The sequence below is a fragment of the Hesperophylax consimilis genome, chromosome 14 (assembly GCF_061612785.1).
Source record: "Hesperophylax consimilis isolate HC1 chromosome 14, BYU_Hcon_1.0, whole genome shotgun sequence".
In the NCBI taxonomy this organism is placed as follows: domain Eukaryota; kingdom Metazoa; phylum Arthropoda; class Insecta; order Trichoptera; family Limnephilidae; genus Hesperophylax; species Hesperophylax consimilis.
The window spans coordinates 4687510-4708247 of record NC_142849.1 but is presented as its reverse complement, the minus strand read 5'-3'; the positions used below and the strand labels follow the sequence as shown (position 1 = coordinate 4708247).

The window sequence follows — 20738 nt, the reverse complement described above, 5'->3', positions numbered from 1 at the left end:
ATAATCTTGAATAAAACACTTTATTTGGGGATTCCTTGGTCCACGTGAAACCGGCACGCGGGTTGGACCATAAATTTGAATCTAACAAGTGTTCTACCCCAAAAGTTGGGGGTGGCAAGGCGGTTTCGGTGGGTAAACCTTACACGAGATAAGAGGACGGAGGAACTAGGGATGAAGGAGAATTAGGATACAAATAAAGACGTACTCACTTTTAACATTGTTCTTCACAATTTTCTATACTTTTGTTTATTAATGGGTATATATATAATTTATTAAGTAATTATACTTTTTTAATGTAGGTATCTTTAGTTTGTTTTGTTTTCTTCTGGATTAAAGGATAGAAAGTCACATTTCCTCGTAAGTTTTGCCCTCCGTCTGAGCATCGAGGGTACCTTTTGATGGTTCTGTGACAACTCATCACAGTGACAAATCAAGATACCTTTGAAAAGTGTACTGATTTGAATAAACTATCCTTTAAATCTAACCTAACGTAACTTATTTTACCTGTTTATTTAAGTTTTTTCATCAATTTTCATGACTTCATTACATTTTTCAATAGTGTTTTGATTAGTCACTGTGTTGAGTTGTCCGGTTACCCTTATAGATACCTACTTGATTTGCAAAGATTCTTTAATATCTGAGAACTGCTTTTAAAGTAAAAATTTTTTTAGGCTTAACCTGCCACCAAACTAGTTTCCTAGGCTAAATCAAATATAATGTTCCTTTAATGTGATGTTCTTTTCCCGTACTAGGTAAAATACTGTGAGTAAGCAAATGACAGCAAAAAACGTGAAATGCTTCCGTTTTAAATATTAAATCTAATAATGTGCCGTTATTAATTCAGGCAATAGACCTCAAAGCTTTCCGCTATCTCATTAACGTTAAGTGTCCACAAGAAACCTAGTAATTTAGCAATGACAACACATGGCGTAATTGAATACCTACTGTAGAATACTATAATCGAGACTCCTGTCCACCATGAAACATTAAACTAATATCTCGCATTGGATTCCGCATTTCCCCAATTAAATTAAATTTACCTTTATTGATAGCTGTGTAATAACAGACTGAGTTCGAAACCATGCTGTTATTTTTTTCCCTCGTAAATAAGATTAGCAGTTCTTGGGCAATACATCGCAAGGCTAATTTATCTTTGGCGATTTTATAAAGTGTAAATAATTGCGATTATGGATTAATAGCTAAATAACACTAAGCACGAAATCGATTTGTCTAAATCTTTGTTATCTTTTGCTGTACGTTATAAGGCTGCAAGTATGCTGATAAATTACACAGTAACGGTCTTACTAAAAATTGTGGTGAAAATTTTAATCAACTGATAAACGACCGTGTATGTGAAAATATTACTTAAGAAAAAACTGACATAAAATATTTCATTGAAAGATATACACATTGTTTACACAGCCAAAGGGTGTTTTTTTATCTGTTCTAAAAACTAATAAAAAAAAATAATATTATGTATTTTAAACGTGTTTTGTAATTCTTTCATTTTCAAGATGTCGTAAAAACAAATACCATTTAATAAACTTCATACATAATATAATTTTTTAGATGTTTGTATTTGAAAAAGACTTTGATATTTGTGAAATGGAGTACCTATTTTAATTTCAAACATGAAAAAGTTGAAAAAAAAACTCTATTTTTACTCCAAACGTTGAATATTTGTAAGAAAGCGAAATTTTAAAAACACATAGGTAGGTACGTTTTATTTAGGAAATTCAAAAAACTGTTATCTCACTTTTAATCACGTTCATACAATAAAAAAATACAAAATATATTACAATAATTCCCAGAGAATAACAAGAGTAAAAATAAGATTTGGGATTCATTTTTAGTGCAATGTAAATATTGATTTTTATAATTTATGCTTACGTACACATACAAAAAACATTTGTGTTATTAATAAACATTGCTTTCATAGAATTGTTATTAAATTCACGCGGTAAAAGTCAATTAAGAGATAATGTTTCCAGAATAACCTTACTTTTTAAGACCGGAATTTCACGTGTCAGCCTGCGGAAAATCCAACGTCCAGTTATAGATATTTTTCATTAGTACCAACTCAAATCTAAACGTTTATAGTCTTTGTACACTGTTTAACGAATGTGATGTTGTTCTTCCTTAGTAGGTAAGGCTTTTAGTATCTAGTTTTGAAGACATATATCTACCAATAAGCTACGCACTGGATTAAATTAATGTAGGCTTTGAATAGTTTTACAAGTTTAGGTAAGAATAGCGCAAAGAACAAAAACTGGGTTAAATAATTTACGTAGGTATAGGTTTGGTTCACAGGTTCGATTTTTTTCATCACTTTTAATGACTTTATATCACGTTTCAAAGGCGTGTTTAGTTTTCATTATGTTGAGTTATCATGTAACCTCAAAAATGTAGGTAGGTACGATATGTAGCTATTTACATATGTAAGACTTTCCTTTTCCTAGTACCCAGTCAGGCCATGTAAATCGACTATAATTTGAATAAGAAATATCTATATATGAAAGTTCACTAGAAATAAATAAACTAACAGTTTACTTCGGCCACGTAGACACGCACACAACACATTTCAGTCTGTTCACCCATTTTGTAATTTTCCTCTAAAGAGTAACGTATTTAGTTTTTGTCGACTTACTCGTGGCCCAGGGCACGCCTTCCAAACAAAATAATATGATATTAATTCGTAGCACATTTTATCTTAAATCTGATGAAAAATACTGGTGTTCAACAAACCTCCTTGACCGTGTAAACATTAATTAATTTTTTTTTTTTTATTTTTTTTTTTTTTTTTACAGTATTACCGCACAAGAGTCCCAACTGCTCCCGTCTGGAGCCAGTGAGACTATGGCATCCCCAATTGGGGTATGTTGTGAGGCTGAGGGTATTGGGGAGGGGAGGGAGATGGGGAAGAGGAAGGTGGGGAAGTACCTGGCTATTCAGATCTGGTCACCAAACACGGCTAAAGCCATTTCAAGCAACGTTTCAATTCTGAATGGTGGTCTTACACCAGGGCGATACTGAGAGTATCTTCCACTCTGGAACGTGCCGCAAATATACTATATATTATTTTAAATGAATTAATTGTGAAATAACACAAATTAATCAAATAAAATTTATTTGCGCACGCCGGGTTCGAACCCGCGACCTTCGGATCTGTAGTCGAAAGCGTATACCACTAGACCACGCCGGCCGTCATTTATACGTTTTATTAGACCCATTTAAGTAAATATTCTATCAATTAGGTCATCAACATGTAAATCAATTAGGATTTAACCACCTGTAATGATTTACGAGAGGAAGAAAAAAGTTTTCGAGATGGTTTAATAAGTAATAAAAGTATCTGCTTATTATTAGAGCTCTATTTCAAATCTAAACTAAACTATAACAAGTATACACCCTTTGCTTTACTAACATTCATTAATCAGATGTTATTATTCTAACTGCACTCTTATAGTATTTTGATAATCGTCGTGAACAGATACAAGTATTCGATGCGATCGTGTCGTGTGTTCTTATGGCATCCTCGACTAAATACTTAGATTCATCATTATTTCAGTTTGTATTCATATGTTGAACCTTTTTGTAGGTATTGGTAGATCCTTTAGGGTAGATGATGGAAGCAATCATGCGTCATATATCCTACTTTCTTGTTCCTGCAATTTTCGTAGCCACAAATGGCCAAATAAACGTTTATAAAATACTTGTCTTTGACAGTTTGTGAAGGTTTTAAGTATGATTCACATCGATTGAAAAAATACCAAAAGCTATCGTTACCTATCATGAAAGGTAATTTGAATGATGAATGATAATCATCGGTAATGAATGCTAAATATGATTTTGAATTTTGGTACATCTACTCAAAAATAATCATCTCGGTACCTTCATAGCCCACGTATGCAATATGTAGTTATTTCTCACAGTTAATGAAACTTTAAACTGGGAATTTTTAAAACTACATTGGTTGTCGTCTGCTAAAAACACGTTGATTTCATGTGGTAGATACTCAAATTGTTCTGGTGAAAGGCTACGATTCGAAATCGAAACGAAACTTTAAATACTATTTGCTGTGTTTAGCTGTGCTGGAAATTCTTAACCTTAATTTTGTCCATCTCCTTCCCATCCCACTCCAACTAACTCAGTACAGTTGAGAGTAATTGGGCAGTAGCAAAAAAACCTTCGTCAGGTTGAGTGAGATGTATTAATTGGAGGATAATTTAAAAAAAAATCATAAAAAATGTGTTCACGAGATAATTTGGTTATTATCTGTTAATACTTGACGCGGTAAAGCGCAATTAACCCGCGGTCCATACGATATGTGATTGAAGCCAACTTTCCTGAATCGCTATATTTAAAGATTATTTATGCAAAACGTTACCAGTTCCTGTCCGAGGCTTTTGATTATGTTCTTTCCTCAAATAACTATCCAAATTGACCGCAACTTCCTCATGTAGGTAGGTTCTATCAACATCCATTAATAACAGGCTTTAGGGCCAGATCACTACTTTCCTCTGCCGCTGAGGACGGACAATAAGGTTTCAAATCGTTTGCAATCAAATCGCACGTATACATTACGGCACGAGCACAATTTCAGACGGCGAAATGATGGATGTTAAAGTAATTCCACCCTTATGGGATTATAATGTTCTTATAATGGTGGAAATTGGCCTCATGGGAATCCACGCCATCTGAGATTACGTGATTACTGTAATTTTATTAAATAAATTACAATTATATAAATAGCTATTACTGACACGACATGTTAATTATCAGCTTAGTAACAAATAACTAAGAATACCTGCTAACCTTCCTTATGAATTTACAACTATTTATACGTATGTATAATATTACCAACCTACTAGAACTGATGGTATTTACTACGATTTCACTAATAATTTAATGGGATGAATGAATAGAAAGCGAAGGGAAGGTGAAACGATAAATTATAATTAAGCTAACTATTCAGAACTCGCCATTAAATATTGCTAAAACCACATGACCCAATTTTTCATTTCTAAATTGTATCTATCTATCATTAACTGCGGTTGTTTTTACCCAACATAAAACCAGGCTGAAATAAAACATAAAATCAATATTAGTAATAACACCCGACCATAAAAAGGTGAGAATAAAATAAATAAGTACATAACTAATTGAATTTTTTGCAATGCGTTTATTTTCTCTTGTACCGTTAAGACAACTCATCCGTTATTAAATATAATTAACTGCATAATGTAATAATATCTAATAAATCATCAATGACTCTTATTGCTTTCGCGTAAGTCGGTTAATTCTAAGAGATGATTTCTTAGGTTGTGAATAAATCATAGAGTATAGGTGGCTTGGATGATAGGTGAACGTATTACTCATGTTTTGTTTATTTCGTTTTATTTTCTATTTCCGTTCAAACACTTCATGACCAGTCAGTCTGAGACACAAGACTTGTCTGTCTGCTAAAATTGACCACTGTTTCGTAGGTATCTCTCAGAATTTTCTCACGTATTTGCCAAATTCAAATTCGTTAGTAAATATGTTTTTATTGCGAAAATCCTGGCGCCTTCAACAATAGATACTGTGGGTATATTAAGATTTGTTTTTTGCTTCAAAAATATCTGTGCTTTTTAAGTTTCAGTTGTCATTTGCAAATATTAATATTAAGCCAATAATATTCAAGTTTTATGAAGGTGGGATTTGAAAACAAATGATTATGAGAAAATGGCTAAATATTACTCAAAATGTCTATTTTAGTATTTCATGTTTAAAATATGCATTAGATGATCTCCTGTACTATTAATTGCAGGTATTTAGGATACATAAATAAAATTAATCCATTGAAGGTATGCCTGTTGCATGGGTAACATTCTTTATATTATTGTGGCCACTATTGTTACTCCAATACCTAAAGAGACAGTGAAAAAAAGCAAATGACATGCGCATTAATTCATCACACAATGCTTAGTACCTACTTATGTGCATCCTTGAAAAAATATTTCACTAAAATGACAATTTAGCAAAGTTTTATCAAATTTATGCTTAGGTACTTGTAAAAGTCATTTTTTATAGTATCAAGGCATATGAAAACAGTGCCTACATTATGATGTAGGTACCTATGTATTCCTATTTTTACTATGAATCATATCTTAATGTGACATCTCCAATTACTACCAGAATAGACTTTTTTTACTTGTGAGCGATATTTTGTTGCACATAAATTTCTCGATAATTTCATTATTTTTTGTCTTATTATAGGTAAGGTCTCAATGAGGAAATCCGCGATTGGTTAGATTTTCGCTAAATATTCAAAAAAAATTGTTGCTAAAATCTTTGTGGAAGGAAGTGATTTTTATTAATTTGGTCTCGAATAAATAGTTATTGAATCATTATGAAGGGAATATCTTAAGATTCTAAAGGTTATTAATTATTTTTTAACTTTCTATTCTAATCGCGTTTTTTAGAAATATTTTGTTCTGTGTTAAAAAGTGTAAGCTTAGAATCTTTTAGGTAGGTACCTAACTATAGACAATCTCATTACGCAAGCTGTAGGAAGAAGGAAGTAGACTACCATTGCGTTCTAGTCTCGTGTGGTACCATTCTTCTTCTATTTGTGTAATGGCAGAGCCAGTATGGGCCGGCCCAACCGAGAACATTAATCATTGAAGACATCAGTGCTGAGAAGAGGAAACGCCTCGAATTCTGATCTCTCTCCCTACACGAGTACTTACCTACCTGCACTATGTATACGGATGCAGGGCCAGTAGTTTTCAATGCAGCCTGGAACCAGAAAATATTGCAATTAAATATTTATAGTTTTATGGTAAATGATAATACCCATCGTTATTGACAGATTAGTATATTTCTTATAGAGGTGGTAGATAAGAAGTCTTAGATTCTCTTGGATGTTTTATTCAATTTAAATATACTCGTAATCAAGGGATCTCTTTTATATGTAAAAAATAGTAATAATCAAAATTAAGTTTGATCCGATCTTAAACACCTTTTTGATACGGTTTTTTCTCATTTTTGTGAGTTTTTTCTTAACACATATTATTAATCAAACAGTGCCTTGTCTTAATTTAGTACAGCTACATCAATATATTTTAGCTGGCGACCGGATAAATCATCGCAATGATAATTCATCACATCTTTAAAAAGTTATGTAAAGTCATGGAAATTGATGAAAAAAAAACTTTATTAATTGTGTTAAGTAGGTTAGGTTAGGTTGAGTTAGGTTTAATTTTATTTGTTTTCACCTTTTCTAATGACTTTAACTTTTTAAAAGTGTGTTGGATTGTCACTGTGATGAGTTATCATGGAACCATTTTAGCTCTATAGTTAATGGTGGAAATTCCATTACAAGTTTAAAATAGTAAAATTGACTAATTTTCATGACTCTGAAGTTCTCCATTCGATAACTTTTTCGTTGATAAGAGTATATAAAATTAGGTATGTATACCTTACTTGTATTACTTAAAGCTTGTACCGCAAGGAGTAACAAACCATGCTAATTAATTAATTCGTTTAGCGGCCCTTACTTCCTACCATTTTGTAATGTCTGCCCCGCGACACCATTAGACGAAAATCTCCCGGCATTCCATTTGGCAAAGCGCGAACCTCCGCGCCGCTCTGCTTGCCTAGTATAAAAAATGGATTCTTCAAATGTCTTTCCAAATACCCACCGCTTCGTCTTTCCTTTCAACTTTCTGGGGATAAAAATATGGAGACTTGGAGCTCAATCAGTGCAAAACTAAAAGCCATTTTCTATCTATTATTCCGGCGCGGAGGGAAGAAAGAGTCCTTTGTAACGCTTATCGGGGAAACTGGAAACGCTTTCCATGAAAGGAATCGAATAGAGTGCAGAAATCTGCGAAAGCCAAAAGGGTCGTTCCGCGTCTTTATCGAGTGCTTGCATTGATTCAATAAAGCGAAAAACCTTTGATTTATCCTAAATATAGTTAGTACCTATCAACTAATATACGACATAAGACCTCAAAATAATCGAATAATTAGAGGTTTCACAGTAAGTATATTTAATAAAACTCGAAACTGAATAAGTTCTTTTTGCATTCTTGCAAGCCTTCTCATTATTGAATTATGAATTACTAAGAAGTTTTAGTGAAGTGATTTATTTTTGGGATACTATGCCGTGTTGCGCTACCTCCTTCCTACCTTAAGGCATAATACCCAAAAAAATAATCACTGTAATACTTTTGGTGGTGAAATCTCAAATCATCCAAGAAGTTTAAATATTAACAGAAATACAGTTATCTGAACACCACATGACCGGGTATAAAATAGTTTGAACATAATTTAATATTTTGTTGGGCATCACAATATATACCTAAACCTTAATGACTGCCCTGAAAAATATACCTTTATACTGAAACCGGTTTGCTGTATGCATAAAATATTTGATTTCATTGACGGTGACCTTATTTTAATATTATCTGAAGTAGCTAATCATGTTATTTAATAGTATGTAATGTACCTACCTATCACATATTATTATGTTACAAAATAATTTCAATGAACGTTGGTATGATTAAATGTAAAAGCCTTATCCTTACCCCCATGTTAACCCTTGTATGTCCCCGAGTACATAAATGTCTAAAGCATTGAACCTGCTGAGGGAGGTTCCATTGTTGGGAAATTCGATCAGACCCGCCAGTAATGGGGGTGCATTTCACCCTTTGTGTTCGCGTACAAGACCCAACATTTCACTTCCATTTATTCTCCATCGTATCACAACTCGAATCTGCTTCCTTCCCTGGAATCGTAATCGTAATGGGCCGTGAATGTTTTAGGTTGTTGATTCATTCACTGTAAAGTGGAAGATTATTGAATGGTTGTGTGGGGTTAAAAAATTATTACATTATTCTAAAACTGACCACGCTGTTTTCGATAGAAAGTTAGTGCTTCGAGCGCTTTGAAATATACAAAACCATTACGTTAGTATCATATAGCTATTTTTTATTGCGCTATTGTGAATAAATATCACATCAAAGGTGCCGGAAAATAACGCAAACTATGAGTTAGCCTCTTATGGTTAAGGCGATGCCATACGTAGTAATGCAAACTCATGTGTTTTTGGTTTGAAAATTTGGTCGCCTAGAAATGTTTCAGATGCTTTTATTAAATACTGCGAGTAGAATACATCTTGGCCTTTGAAAAAAAAACTGGGTGTGTCAAGCCTACGCAAGACAGAAGTGAAACTTCTAGTATTCCTCTCTCTCTATTTTCATTTCATCATCTCTATTTTCTCTCTTAGGTTAGTTTGAAAATTAGAGGTTAAATAATTCAACGACGAAGCATGGATTTGCTTTTTCTAATATTTTCTTATAGATGAATGACGTTCGATTAATGTATAGTTCCAAAAATTTTCAAAATAAAATATAATATATTTTTAAAAATAATGTACAATGTACAGAAATAGAATCCCACACAAGATCGCGTAGTGCGCTCTAGCGAACGGATATTTTATCAGAGGGAGATAGTTTTAATTTTTTTTTCTGTAAATTATTACATATTATCAAAATAAATAAATTAATTAAATAAATGTAATACAATTATCATAATATACGGATTAGATAATAATTTTAATCCAACACAATAACGCAAAGCGCGCTCTAGCGGAGTAATGTTTTATCACAGTGAGATAAGTGTTTTTATTATTTTGCAATATTATTTTCTTTTAAAAAATGTTCTGACCTACTAAAAAATAAGATATTGAATGAAAAAGGCGTTAAAAACAAAAAAATAATGTGCGATGGCCGAGAATCGAACTCGGATCAACTGCTTGGAAGGCAGCTATGCTGACCATTACACCACCAACGCCAGTTGTCGGGATGAGCTAAGAAGCATTTATATGTTACTTCAAAACTTTGACTAGATCAAATGAACTTTAATCGGTGGTGGGGGTACCCGCATTTTCGTTTCGATCGTGACTCGGTTTTACTCCGTCCCCGAAAATTCATTACGCGCCTAAAGAAGTTTCACTTCAATAATTGAGTATTTTTTAGATAAGTCTTTTTATAAGCCCAGAAAAAAACAATGTAAAGGCCTATGAAAACTGCTTTAAATTTCAAAATCTCCTACTTACGAACCCATTTTCGGTTATGATTTTATTGTATAATGTGGCAAATTAAGTTATTTATAAAATGATCGAAAAAAAATTAAATATTTATGCCTGAACATCCACAAAATAAAATAAAAGGCACCTTTTGGCCATGTTTTTTTCTTGCATAAATCAAAACAGGCTGATGGTGTTAAGCGGGAATTTAAACCTTATCGCCATCTACGTAAGGGTTGTTATTGATAGCGGCTAAATTTAAAATACTACACGACGTAGCGCATCGCCTTAAAGGGTGCATTGTAAAATAAATTGAAACTGATCTTGTCGTACTGAAAGGTTTCAGGAAATATAAATTATTATGAAAGTAAGACAAAAACTGTCCATCAATATTTATCTATGTTAATTTTATAATTTGAACAGTAACGGCAGAAATTTACAGAATACTTTTTTAATAACTTTTAGATAGGTACCTTCTCGCCTAACTACAGAAACGATTTCATTCTGTTTCCCTCCCATCTCCTTAAAACTCTCGCAGTTTATTTGCGATCTTCAAATAATAAAGTTCACAGCATCCATCTGCTGCAGGGAAAACTCATGGGACTTGAACCATCCCTCTGATGGATGTGGCATGACGTTGGCATTCGTGCACCTAATGCATTGCCTTTTCTCGTAGCGCTGATTCCACGGAAAGTCTTCTGAAACGTAAAACACTCTTTGCCTAAAATAAATATGCTTAGCAACAAATGGTTTTATTAAATCATATCAATATCTAGTAGCAAATGAGAATTGCATTATTATTTTTGTATATGTATGTTAAACATGATTATAGATGATTTTTTGATACAAGTTTTGCTAGGAAATATCTGTATCGAGGTCAAAAATATAAACATCATATATAAAAAGGAAATAAATTTATACATCATTTCTTTTTGACAAAAGATTTTTTTTTAAATATATTAGAAATGTAGTATAATCAAATAAATAAGAATAATATTAAAATGTAGAAATAAAATAGATGCAATAATATGGAAGTAAAGTTTTACGATGATAACCACTAGAGCGTTCTTCTTTATAATCAATTTCAGCCTTCAGCGATCAGAAAATTTTAAATGTTTGTTATCCAAATTTTCCGCCATCTTCAAAAAATTATATATCCGAATTTTTATAAAGCAACATATAAACTGCTTATATTGCTAGAAATCCATTGAATTCACTTACATTTCATCGTTTATCTTATATTTTTAGGATTCATGAAAAAATAATTAAAAACTCAAAAATTTATAAAGCGTGAATTCTGTTTATTATTTACTAGACTTTTTTAACACCTTCTTAGAGCAATGTCAAATATTCTGACTTCTGAATGTTTTCTATGGCCTAGTTGCTAAGCACTACTGTAAATTTAATTTCTAACATGATAACAAATACGAAAAATCCATTAGGTAGTTTTAGCAAAAATAGTTTGGAGTAGTTCTTTATTTTTGGCTCGAGTATTATGTAGAATTTGTGTTTTGTTGTTTTAACCTGAATGTTACAAAGCACTCTTTTCAGGGTGAAATGCCTAAATCCAAAAAAAAACCTCAATGTTTCTTTCAAAGAGTTGCTTTGTGTATACATCATTGAAAACATTTAAGAAAGTATCAGTGCTAGAAATAGGAAGTTTCAGAATTATTTTTTATGCCTTAATAATGTGCTCAGGGGAATTAGGAAAAGCATTACCCAAGCTACAATTAATAATAATTACTGATAATTAATATTTTTAAATTATTAAGAATCTCATAAATTTTTTTTTTATTTTTTAATTTTTTATTTGAGACACAAACAGGACATTCAAAGTAGATACATTCTTGTATAGTATAATATTCATTATTTGTAATCCTATTAAAAATGGAATGGCATGACCTTAACGAATGAATTGATAGGTTTCCTAATAAATTTTTAGTATAATACGAACGTATTATCACAATGTCGGAACACGCGTTTATACAAATTTCGTACAGCATTTCGTCATTGTAAATTACCAAGGCAAATGCAGATGCATAAACACGAGTTGCGAAATGTTAGGAATTTACTAAAAGTTTATCAGGAAACGGTCTGAAATCTTGTAAACCGGATTATTATTAATTTTAAGAGATTTATAATAAATTAGCAATACTCGTTTTTTCCCCTTTGTCCATTCTTTGCAATCGAAATAACGGATATTTAAGTTTTTAAAATGATGATATATATATTTTTTTATATGTCTTTTGTAGTTTAACTTTTTTATTTGATTCGATTTTACCCAGCAAATATCACATTATAAATCATTTTTCAAGACTTCCTATTTATATTTGCCGGAAGTTTTCGGTTACACGTAGGTATCTTTTATCGTCTTAAATCTTGCAATTAGATCCACATCCAAAATAATCATTGAAACCTTGAAACCAATTTTCTAAATATTATTTTTGAAAGTAATCAAAAGATTATCCACTGTTAAAATTAATTAGTAATGAAAACAAATATTCCTTCGCATTTTCGTAACTAAGAACATAGGTCAATAGTAAAAATAGAAGTTTATAGATTCTGCCTTCCTATTGCCCCCACCTCATCTTCCCTTCTCTTCCCCTTCCCCAAACCACGGTACCACCACCTTCAACACAATGAAGGCCTTTCTCCTCTCCCTTCCTCTCGCAGGTAAACGCGCAACTATCCCTCTCGTTTCATCGACCCCCACCACCGGCTATCTGATTCATTGACAAAGGCGGCTCATGGAAATAATCGTTACTGTTTTGATCATAAATTAATATGTTAAGATTCTTTCGTATTTAGGAGTGAATTTGTTACTTCCTTTATGTTTTTGACGCATTATATGTGCATTGAAAGGTTTAATTTAAAATTGCGTAATAATAATCAAACGATATTATATGTTTTAATAACGTAGATAGTTAAAAGTTATAAAAATACAAAAGTTCTAAATCTAAGAGATTAATCACTTTTAAAGTACAGCATTATTATATTCGACTGAAAAATTCAACATATATCTTCTAGATTAATTATTCCACTTATGTAACTTTATTACGTAGCGCTATATTTGGCATAATCTAAATTTTACCTCGTGGGTGCTTTGGAAACTTTGGTGAAAACTAGGAAAATTACTTTAAAAATTGATTTATTTATTTTAATAGAAATATTAATTTGGAATTGTTGTGAAGAATATATCTCCATGAAATATTATATTCCGCAAGTACACATAGGTGTTAGTAATGGTAACACTTTAAAAAAAAAAACAGAAAAAACTTTCTTTTAAATATGTGGTTTAATTTAATTAATAATAACTATTCACTTTTCCACTCCACTGCAAGCGTGTTTTTTCTTTAAAACTTCACCGCTTGCTCCACAGATGGCGGTAGCGTCAAGTTTTCAATAAAAATTAACACCGCAATGAAAATGGTGAAATTATTGATTGCCTATAATTTAGTTTAATGTCTTGTAAGCACGCGTGATAATTTACGAACCAGTAATGCCTTGTATTTATGCCTGACGATAATGTTTGTCAACAAACCTCTGTCACGTATTGTCAATACAAACCAATATTTTTTTAAATGATAATTAATTGTTGCAAAATGCGTTTCAAGTTTCAAGACATGTTTTTTCAATTAAACAATTAATGGTGCTTGATGAATTAATTGCGTATTTGGCCTTGGCTAATAGGGAGGTCACAATATGTTGAAATTACTATTGCATATTCTTTAAAAAGTATTTAATATCATTGTGTATTTGCATTAACGGAGTAAAAAACAATGATTTTATCACTTACGTTCCTATTCAATGAATAACATTTATGGCATTCTTTGTAAAAAAATAATTAAGTATGGAATGAATGCTTATTTTTATCACGTAACAGTACGTCTACCTAAGCAGATGTTAAAAATGTTTTATAATAGATACATATAACTTTCAAGTAGCATTACGATAAATTACTTAACATAAAAAATTACAATTATGGATAAATGAGTTGAGTTTCTTGTTGTAAACCTATTTGCATAAATTTACAACTGTTAAGCAATTTTTACTTTTCCTTGTATAATTATACACTGACACTTAAATGACAGTGTTTATAAAACAGAACATTTATAAACGGTTTATTAATATCGAGTGTCAATATCACCTGTAAGTTGACATTTTTATGTGCGTATCAAATAATTGATCTGAAATAAATATAACCCATCAAATAAACGAAGTTTTTTTTAATGAATACATTAAGAATTCACATTAATAATGAAATGCACGAACTAAAACTGGAATTTAACAACAATTTTAAATTTATAAGAGTATTTAAAGAGTAGCTGATTTCACATTAAATAAATAATTACTTGCGATCGCACCATTTATGCAAAATCATTTAAACATATATAATCAAGTATTAATGGATATATATATACATATATGGATTTAGAACCCGAAAATATCTTAATCTTTGATTTATTATTTTTAGAGAAAATAAAAATCACGCATTACAATTTTAGTATATATAGTAAGTATGATCAATTGTAACTAGATTCGAGTAAATGATGCATTACACAACACTATTCGTTATAGTTATTATATTCGTAATAAAGATAACGATGATATTTATTCATGAAATAATAAACAACATATTACCAAAAAAGTCAATACACATAATAGTTTGCTGTATATATAAATGCAGTATTACAATGCGCTGCCGGAATCCATAAAGTCTGAAATAATTTACAGATTCAGGCTGGATTGGAGAAGCCATATTGATAGAAAGAAAATGCAATGAACAATAAACATGATTTAATGTATGTTTGTAAATAATATGAATTAGACATTTTTACACTTCAATATACAAATGGCTGAAATGAAAATAAACATAAAGTTTAATAAACGTGTACAAATTATTTTGTACTGTATCAAATGAAAATACTGTAGAATTTTTTTATGAAAATTTATGCAGCATAAGCATTTTTAATCTCTTTGGTAAAAAAAAAACATTATAGGTAGGTACTATCTTCTTGCATATTTAAAAAAAATGTTTTTTGTTCGAGTACAGGCACAGTTAGTTCCTTTAACCATTTTTATAATATAATACTTTGAAATCTGTTGGAAAAAATATAAAAAAAATCATTTTTTTATTTTTTATTTGTATTCATACTTTCCTAATGTGAAAATGATGACCATTCTTGGGCCAAACCGAATTAAATACCAACCCAATAATTATTTTATCGCTGTGTTGGTAGGGAACGTGGACATGAAAATTACCCCAAAAGTGCCAAATCACTTCGCGCCAATTATTTATCGGGCCTGGCAACACTTAAAAAATTTCAAAATGGAAAAGCAATAATTGCTTTTGTTACCTGGACGCAAAAAATGCCCACCGCCTTTCGTTTAATACGAGAGACTGGCAAGGCGCATTTACCAGTGCCAATCAATGTCAAGAAGTGAAATACCAATTAAAGAGAAAATTACATCCTTGTTGCCATCTCGGTCGTACTCATTAAAAGCTCGTTTGGTCGAAAGCAAAATTAAATAAAAAAAAAACGTTTTACGAAATCGGAATTTAGCTTTAGGCGAACCCAGCTTAATGATACGAAGGTTTGTATAGGAAAATAAGTGATGTCATATTTAAGTAAAATCACGCTGAGATAAATGATTATTTTAATAACGCACCATGTAAACCAAAAGCCTTATTAACGTTTTATCCTTTTTGTAAATACGTCGTATTTTTTGGGTGCGTAAATTTTTGTGGTTTTGGGTAAGTTAAATTATTCCAAGACCGTTAAGGAAAATTATTATAAAACAATTCCGCTTGAACCCTTCTCAAAATCACGTCACGCTAAAGGCTTAGCCATCGGAGGTAAATTATCTGATGCTCTTGCTCTTTTCAGCCACTCCAGAGGAATAGAGATAGCCTATAAATTCAACAGAAAAACAAAGGGGTCTGGTTTCAGGAATCTTTTTTCCAACCGATATCATCCAAAAATTATATTAAGCCTACCCATAATGGAAATCAAATAAAATAAAACCACGTCACATTATATCCGAAGATATAATATATCTAACAAATCAAAACGAAACAGAAAATTAAAAGATAACGGTGTCAACTGGGAATCTAACTCACGATCTCCGCCTTACCGGTACAATGTCTTTATGCACTCGACCATTGGGACCTAATTAACATTTGTCGATCTCATATTTCAAATTCAGAATTAAAAATATTATCTTGCAACTATTTTTTTTTTCATATTTTAGGGAGTTATCATTTTGAATGATCACAAAGTTGTAAATAATAGGATTGTGTCCTAAATAGTGTCTCGTATAAACATATCCGATTTTAATTTATATTTATCAAAAGTTGTTCCAATAAAAATTTAACGTTAGATTCATTAATTTGCTTGACATTGTAATTTTCTTTTCAGAAAAGCAGACAAAATATAAAAAAAAGTTTCGAAACTTCGGCGTCGAAGCTTTTACGTTTTCGTGTTTTAAAAATCCTGCAAATCCCCTGTAATATCCCGAGGCAGCATCCGCAAACATCCATTGCCCAGTTAAAGCCATATAATGAGAGTATAAACGCCTCATAAATCATTCATCTCTTCCTTTTTTCTGATCCTCGTCTTATTTTCATCCTCTGGTTTCATCTCGCACCAACTAGGAAACCTGATTCCTTTCACGGCTTGTTATTTCATACATATTCCAGGCGACTCTATTCCTCTTCTTTCCTACCGTACTCTTGGTACCCTCCTCTACGACTAGGCAGAAACGGTTCAGTAACGTTCACTCAAAAATAAATTACAGTGTGTGAGATAACGCAGCTAATGAAAAAACCAAAAATTAGAAAGAGAATTCAATAAATAGATCTTTTATTACTATTGGCTTATCCATCACTTAACTTATTAAATAAACAAAATATCTATGTGGAAACCATAGGTAGTAGGTAGGTATCTTCCAAACTCCATTTACATGTAGTAAAATAGTACTTATATCAGTCATCAAAAGAGTAATTAACAAAACAACCATAGACAGTGCTAGTTTGTTGAATGGGCTAGAATCAAAAGTCTACCAAGTGGTTTTTTTTCGTCAAAACGACGTGGAAGGCACTTCTAGTTTTATCTATTCAGTGAATTTAACTTTATCGTTTTATAATACATAAATAGGTATTTTAGTTTACGAGACTTATTTTAAAGTGTTTACGTTCTCGAAGCTTACGTTTGTCATTATATTACAGTAAAAATGAACATAGGTACCTGTTCGTATATTGTGATATAAATCGTAGGTATAACTTGTTCATTGCAATGGAGAAATGATTTATTCAAATGATTTGTCATAAAGTCCACGAACAATAAAAATTAAAAAAACTTACTCCACATACATCGTAACACATTACTCATTCAGCGTAGAGGCGTTGCTAAAACACCTACATGAGCATCAAACGATTATCACATAACAGACAAATTGAAAGAATGTAGGTTAAGGCAAAAAATTTCGAAACAATATTACCAAACTTGGAAAAGTGGCGAACGGGATTGTTGGTGGAGAGCTACTATCTAATAATACGCCTTATTTGATTATAAGGGCAATATTGCTAAAACCAAATCAGATCGATGTCAAGCTTTCTCAACTGCTGAAAAGCTCGTACACGACATTAAATAATGCAGAATGATAAATGATAAACATACTTGCAGGTTTTCTCATTTTAATAATATGGCGTGATGGTATTTGCATGTAAACCAATCGGCGTGTTTTTTTAACTATGCAATAATTGTGGATAAAACAAATTCTTCTCCATACTCATTAGTCATTGTCTATTTACTTGAATGACTCATATTCACAACTCTTCGTGTTTTTTTTAATTATTTGCGCTGCCATGTTTATCTGTCTTACTTGATCCAATAAATTTTAGGTTGGTCGTCTTAAGTCTAAGCCTTCTTGGGCGGCATTGAATGGCGGGAGTTCTCCATCAAATGTCCGTTAGTTTCCTTTTTTTCCTACTTAACCATTTATTATCTCTTCGTGTGATGTCTTGCATGCACGTATATTAAATATAAATTAATTTATTAAGCTATAGAAAAAAGCTTACACCGATCCTGTAATCTCAGAACACGGTCTTATCTCAAACCTGTTTCTCATTGAACGAACATTTATACGGACCAGAATTATTCGTTTTTCATTTGCTAAATATCACTTTGAAATTAAATCGTTAATGATAAATGCACTATCCATCAACGTACATCGAAAATTAAGTACCTTAGACGCTTAGACCAACAACATTGTTTTACACGAAGTATTTGCTGCTTATAATTAGTTATGGAAACACCAACGTATTTGATCAAATAAATACACGGTCATTAGATTGTTCAAGACGGGGGGGACGAAATAAAAAGCAGTATAATTGAGAAAATAACAAAGGTTTATTTTATGATAGATAGAAAATCAATCTCCCTTCATTATTGATAAGAATGGAAGCAAATCATTATTTATAAAGTAGGAGTGAATGATTTTGGCAGGTAGTTACCTAAATCTAATTACCAATCTCAACATGAATTCATCTAAGATTAGTCGGTTATGACTACATCTTATCAGCGCAGTAATCTCAGAAACACAAATTCGAATCGAGCTTTTTCAGAATAGTTGGTTTTGCTTATGGAATATTTTGGTGCAAATGAGTTTAACTGTGAGAATAAACGAGTCGGAGGCAATTCGTCAAACAGTGCCACAGACAACACTTTTTACAAACTAAAATAAGAATCTCACCGAGAGCAAATGATATTTCTTTGATTAATGCGCCTAACGTAACAGTTCATTCCAACTCCGTTCCGTTACGCTCGTTTCATTAACGACTTTGAAATAAGCGAACGTATTAGGAAATTTTTTCGTGAAATAAGAAATGTAATTACATATTATCTATCTCACGTTTTTTCATAGCTTCACGAACATTAACGTTAGCCGCCGTAGAAAAAATCGTTAATGGTTTTTAAATTAGTCATCCGGCAAACCAACGACGAATCACCGGTCGTTTCAGATACTTAAAAAAAAATGGGAAAAAATTTAATTTTTTTTGTTGTTTCCTGCGTGTATATGGGTGGATTTCGTTTGTTCGAGAGGTGGAGCCGGGAAGATAAGGGGGGAACTGTCTGACCCTCGTCACAGAACTGTCTGCTGCCACCCTCGTCCCTTCTCCCCCTTGCCGCCTCATATCATACACACAGCAAGTATGATGATAATCTACACGTGTGCAGGGTATAGCCTACTTGCTTACCTACCTACTATCTACTGACCCTACTTGAGATGGGTTTGCCGCGGCTGCCGAGAACAGAAGGTCCGGTCGCTATTTTAAAATTAATATTTTAATAATAATAATAAAAAGTAGGGGTTTGTCAGTATCTACACAAAAATCACTATAAAATCCTAAGAAGTGTGATCTGTAAAGGTTTAAAAGAAAATGTATTTATCCTGAGTTTTTACAGATGATCTCACTTACGTGAGATCAATTCAGTTATAAAAACTCAGTTAATAAACAAACAGGTAGATACATACAATTACAAAAATCGACAGACATCGGATATATTAATTTACACATGTTAATAAAGATACAAAAAAAAAAAAAACAATTCAAAATTATAAAATGTATTTTACCTACACACTGAAAATATCTAAAAAAAAAACTTCACAATTCAACAGACAATATGTTTGCATATGACTAGAATCATTGTATGCACGTGGCCCGAAAACATAATAAATATAGAATAATTTTCTGAAGATTATTTCAGATATCCGCGATGGTCAAAGTCGCCCCTCGATTCAAAATTTACCCCATGATACGGCACTTAAATATTTTCGTTAAATCCTACACATTTTTTTATCGAAGTGTTTCTCTAACGAGTGTCCACTGTACATGATACCTATATGCCATAGAGAATTTAAGGATTAAAATTATAAGACCTAATCCCACATACACAGTGTACACACGTACAGAGGCAGGTTTCGTGTTCAATCCCCGTGAGAATAACAGACGGCTCCACATATTACAAACATGTGTTGTTCGTTTTTCTCTTCTCCTGCTTTTACTCTTCTTAATGCACTCTCTTCCCCCAGCATAGGACTCCGAACACACCTTTATCACCACATTTGATTTTAAACAGACACTAGTATTTTTACCACTTTGCTAATAAATAAACAGAATTATAAAAAAATACATATTGCAACTACATAACACAAAAATGTTTCATTGGAAACTACACAAAGTCATTTCAACGTTTTTATTTAATAATTAAATTAATGAAAGTTTGTTGTTGCCTGATTTGATAATGTTTTAATTCTTTCTGCATTCGCCAATATAATTAGTAGCATTGTATTCAGATTGAAATGTTAAAAACATGTGTCTTTTGTACAGGATGAATCATTAGCCCTCTTTGTGATTTTTAATAATATCATATTTTTCACCCTCAATGCATTGGCGTCTCGTAAAAAACGTTATTTTTTAAAATGAGAGTTACTATTAATTACTACTCGGCTGAATCAGAGTTTTAACAATCTTCGAACAATATATATTTTTTAACAATATGGAATAAACTGATCTGAATTTTTTAGGCGGAAAAGTTATATCTACAAACGTTAGAAGTTACCGTTTGAGATTGTTTTCTGCATTTCTGCTCAACCTTGA

General features: G+C 31.8%; 1 protein-coding gene and 1 non-coding gene across 8 annotated transcripts in view; one reads left to right on the top strand and one right to left on the bottom strand.

Annotated features, from left to right (window-relative positions):
- LOC149417817 (homeotic protein antennapedia-like) overlaps window positions 1-20738 on the top strand; it is a 434064-nt gene that overhangs the window by 395007 nt on the left and 18319 nt on the right. The gene's annotated exons all lie outside the window — the stretch shown is intronic.
- TRNAG-UCC (transfer RNA glycine (anticodon UCC)) lies at window positions 9769-9840 on the bottom strand. The gene has a single exon. It is a non-coding gene; the product is annotated as a tRNA-Gly (tRNA).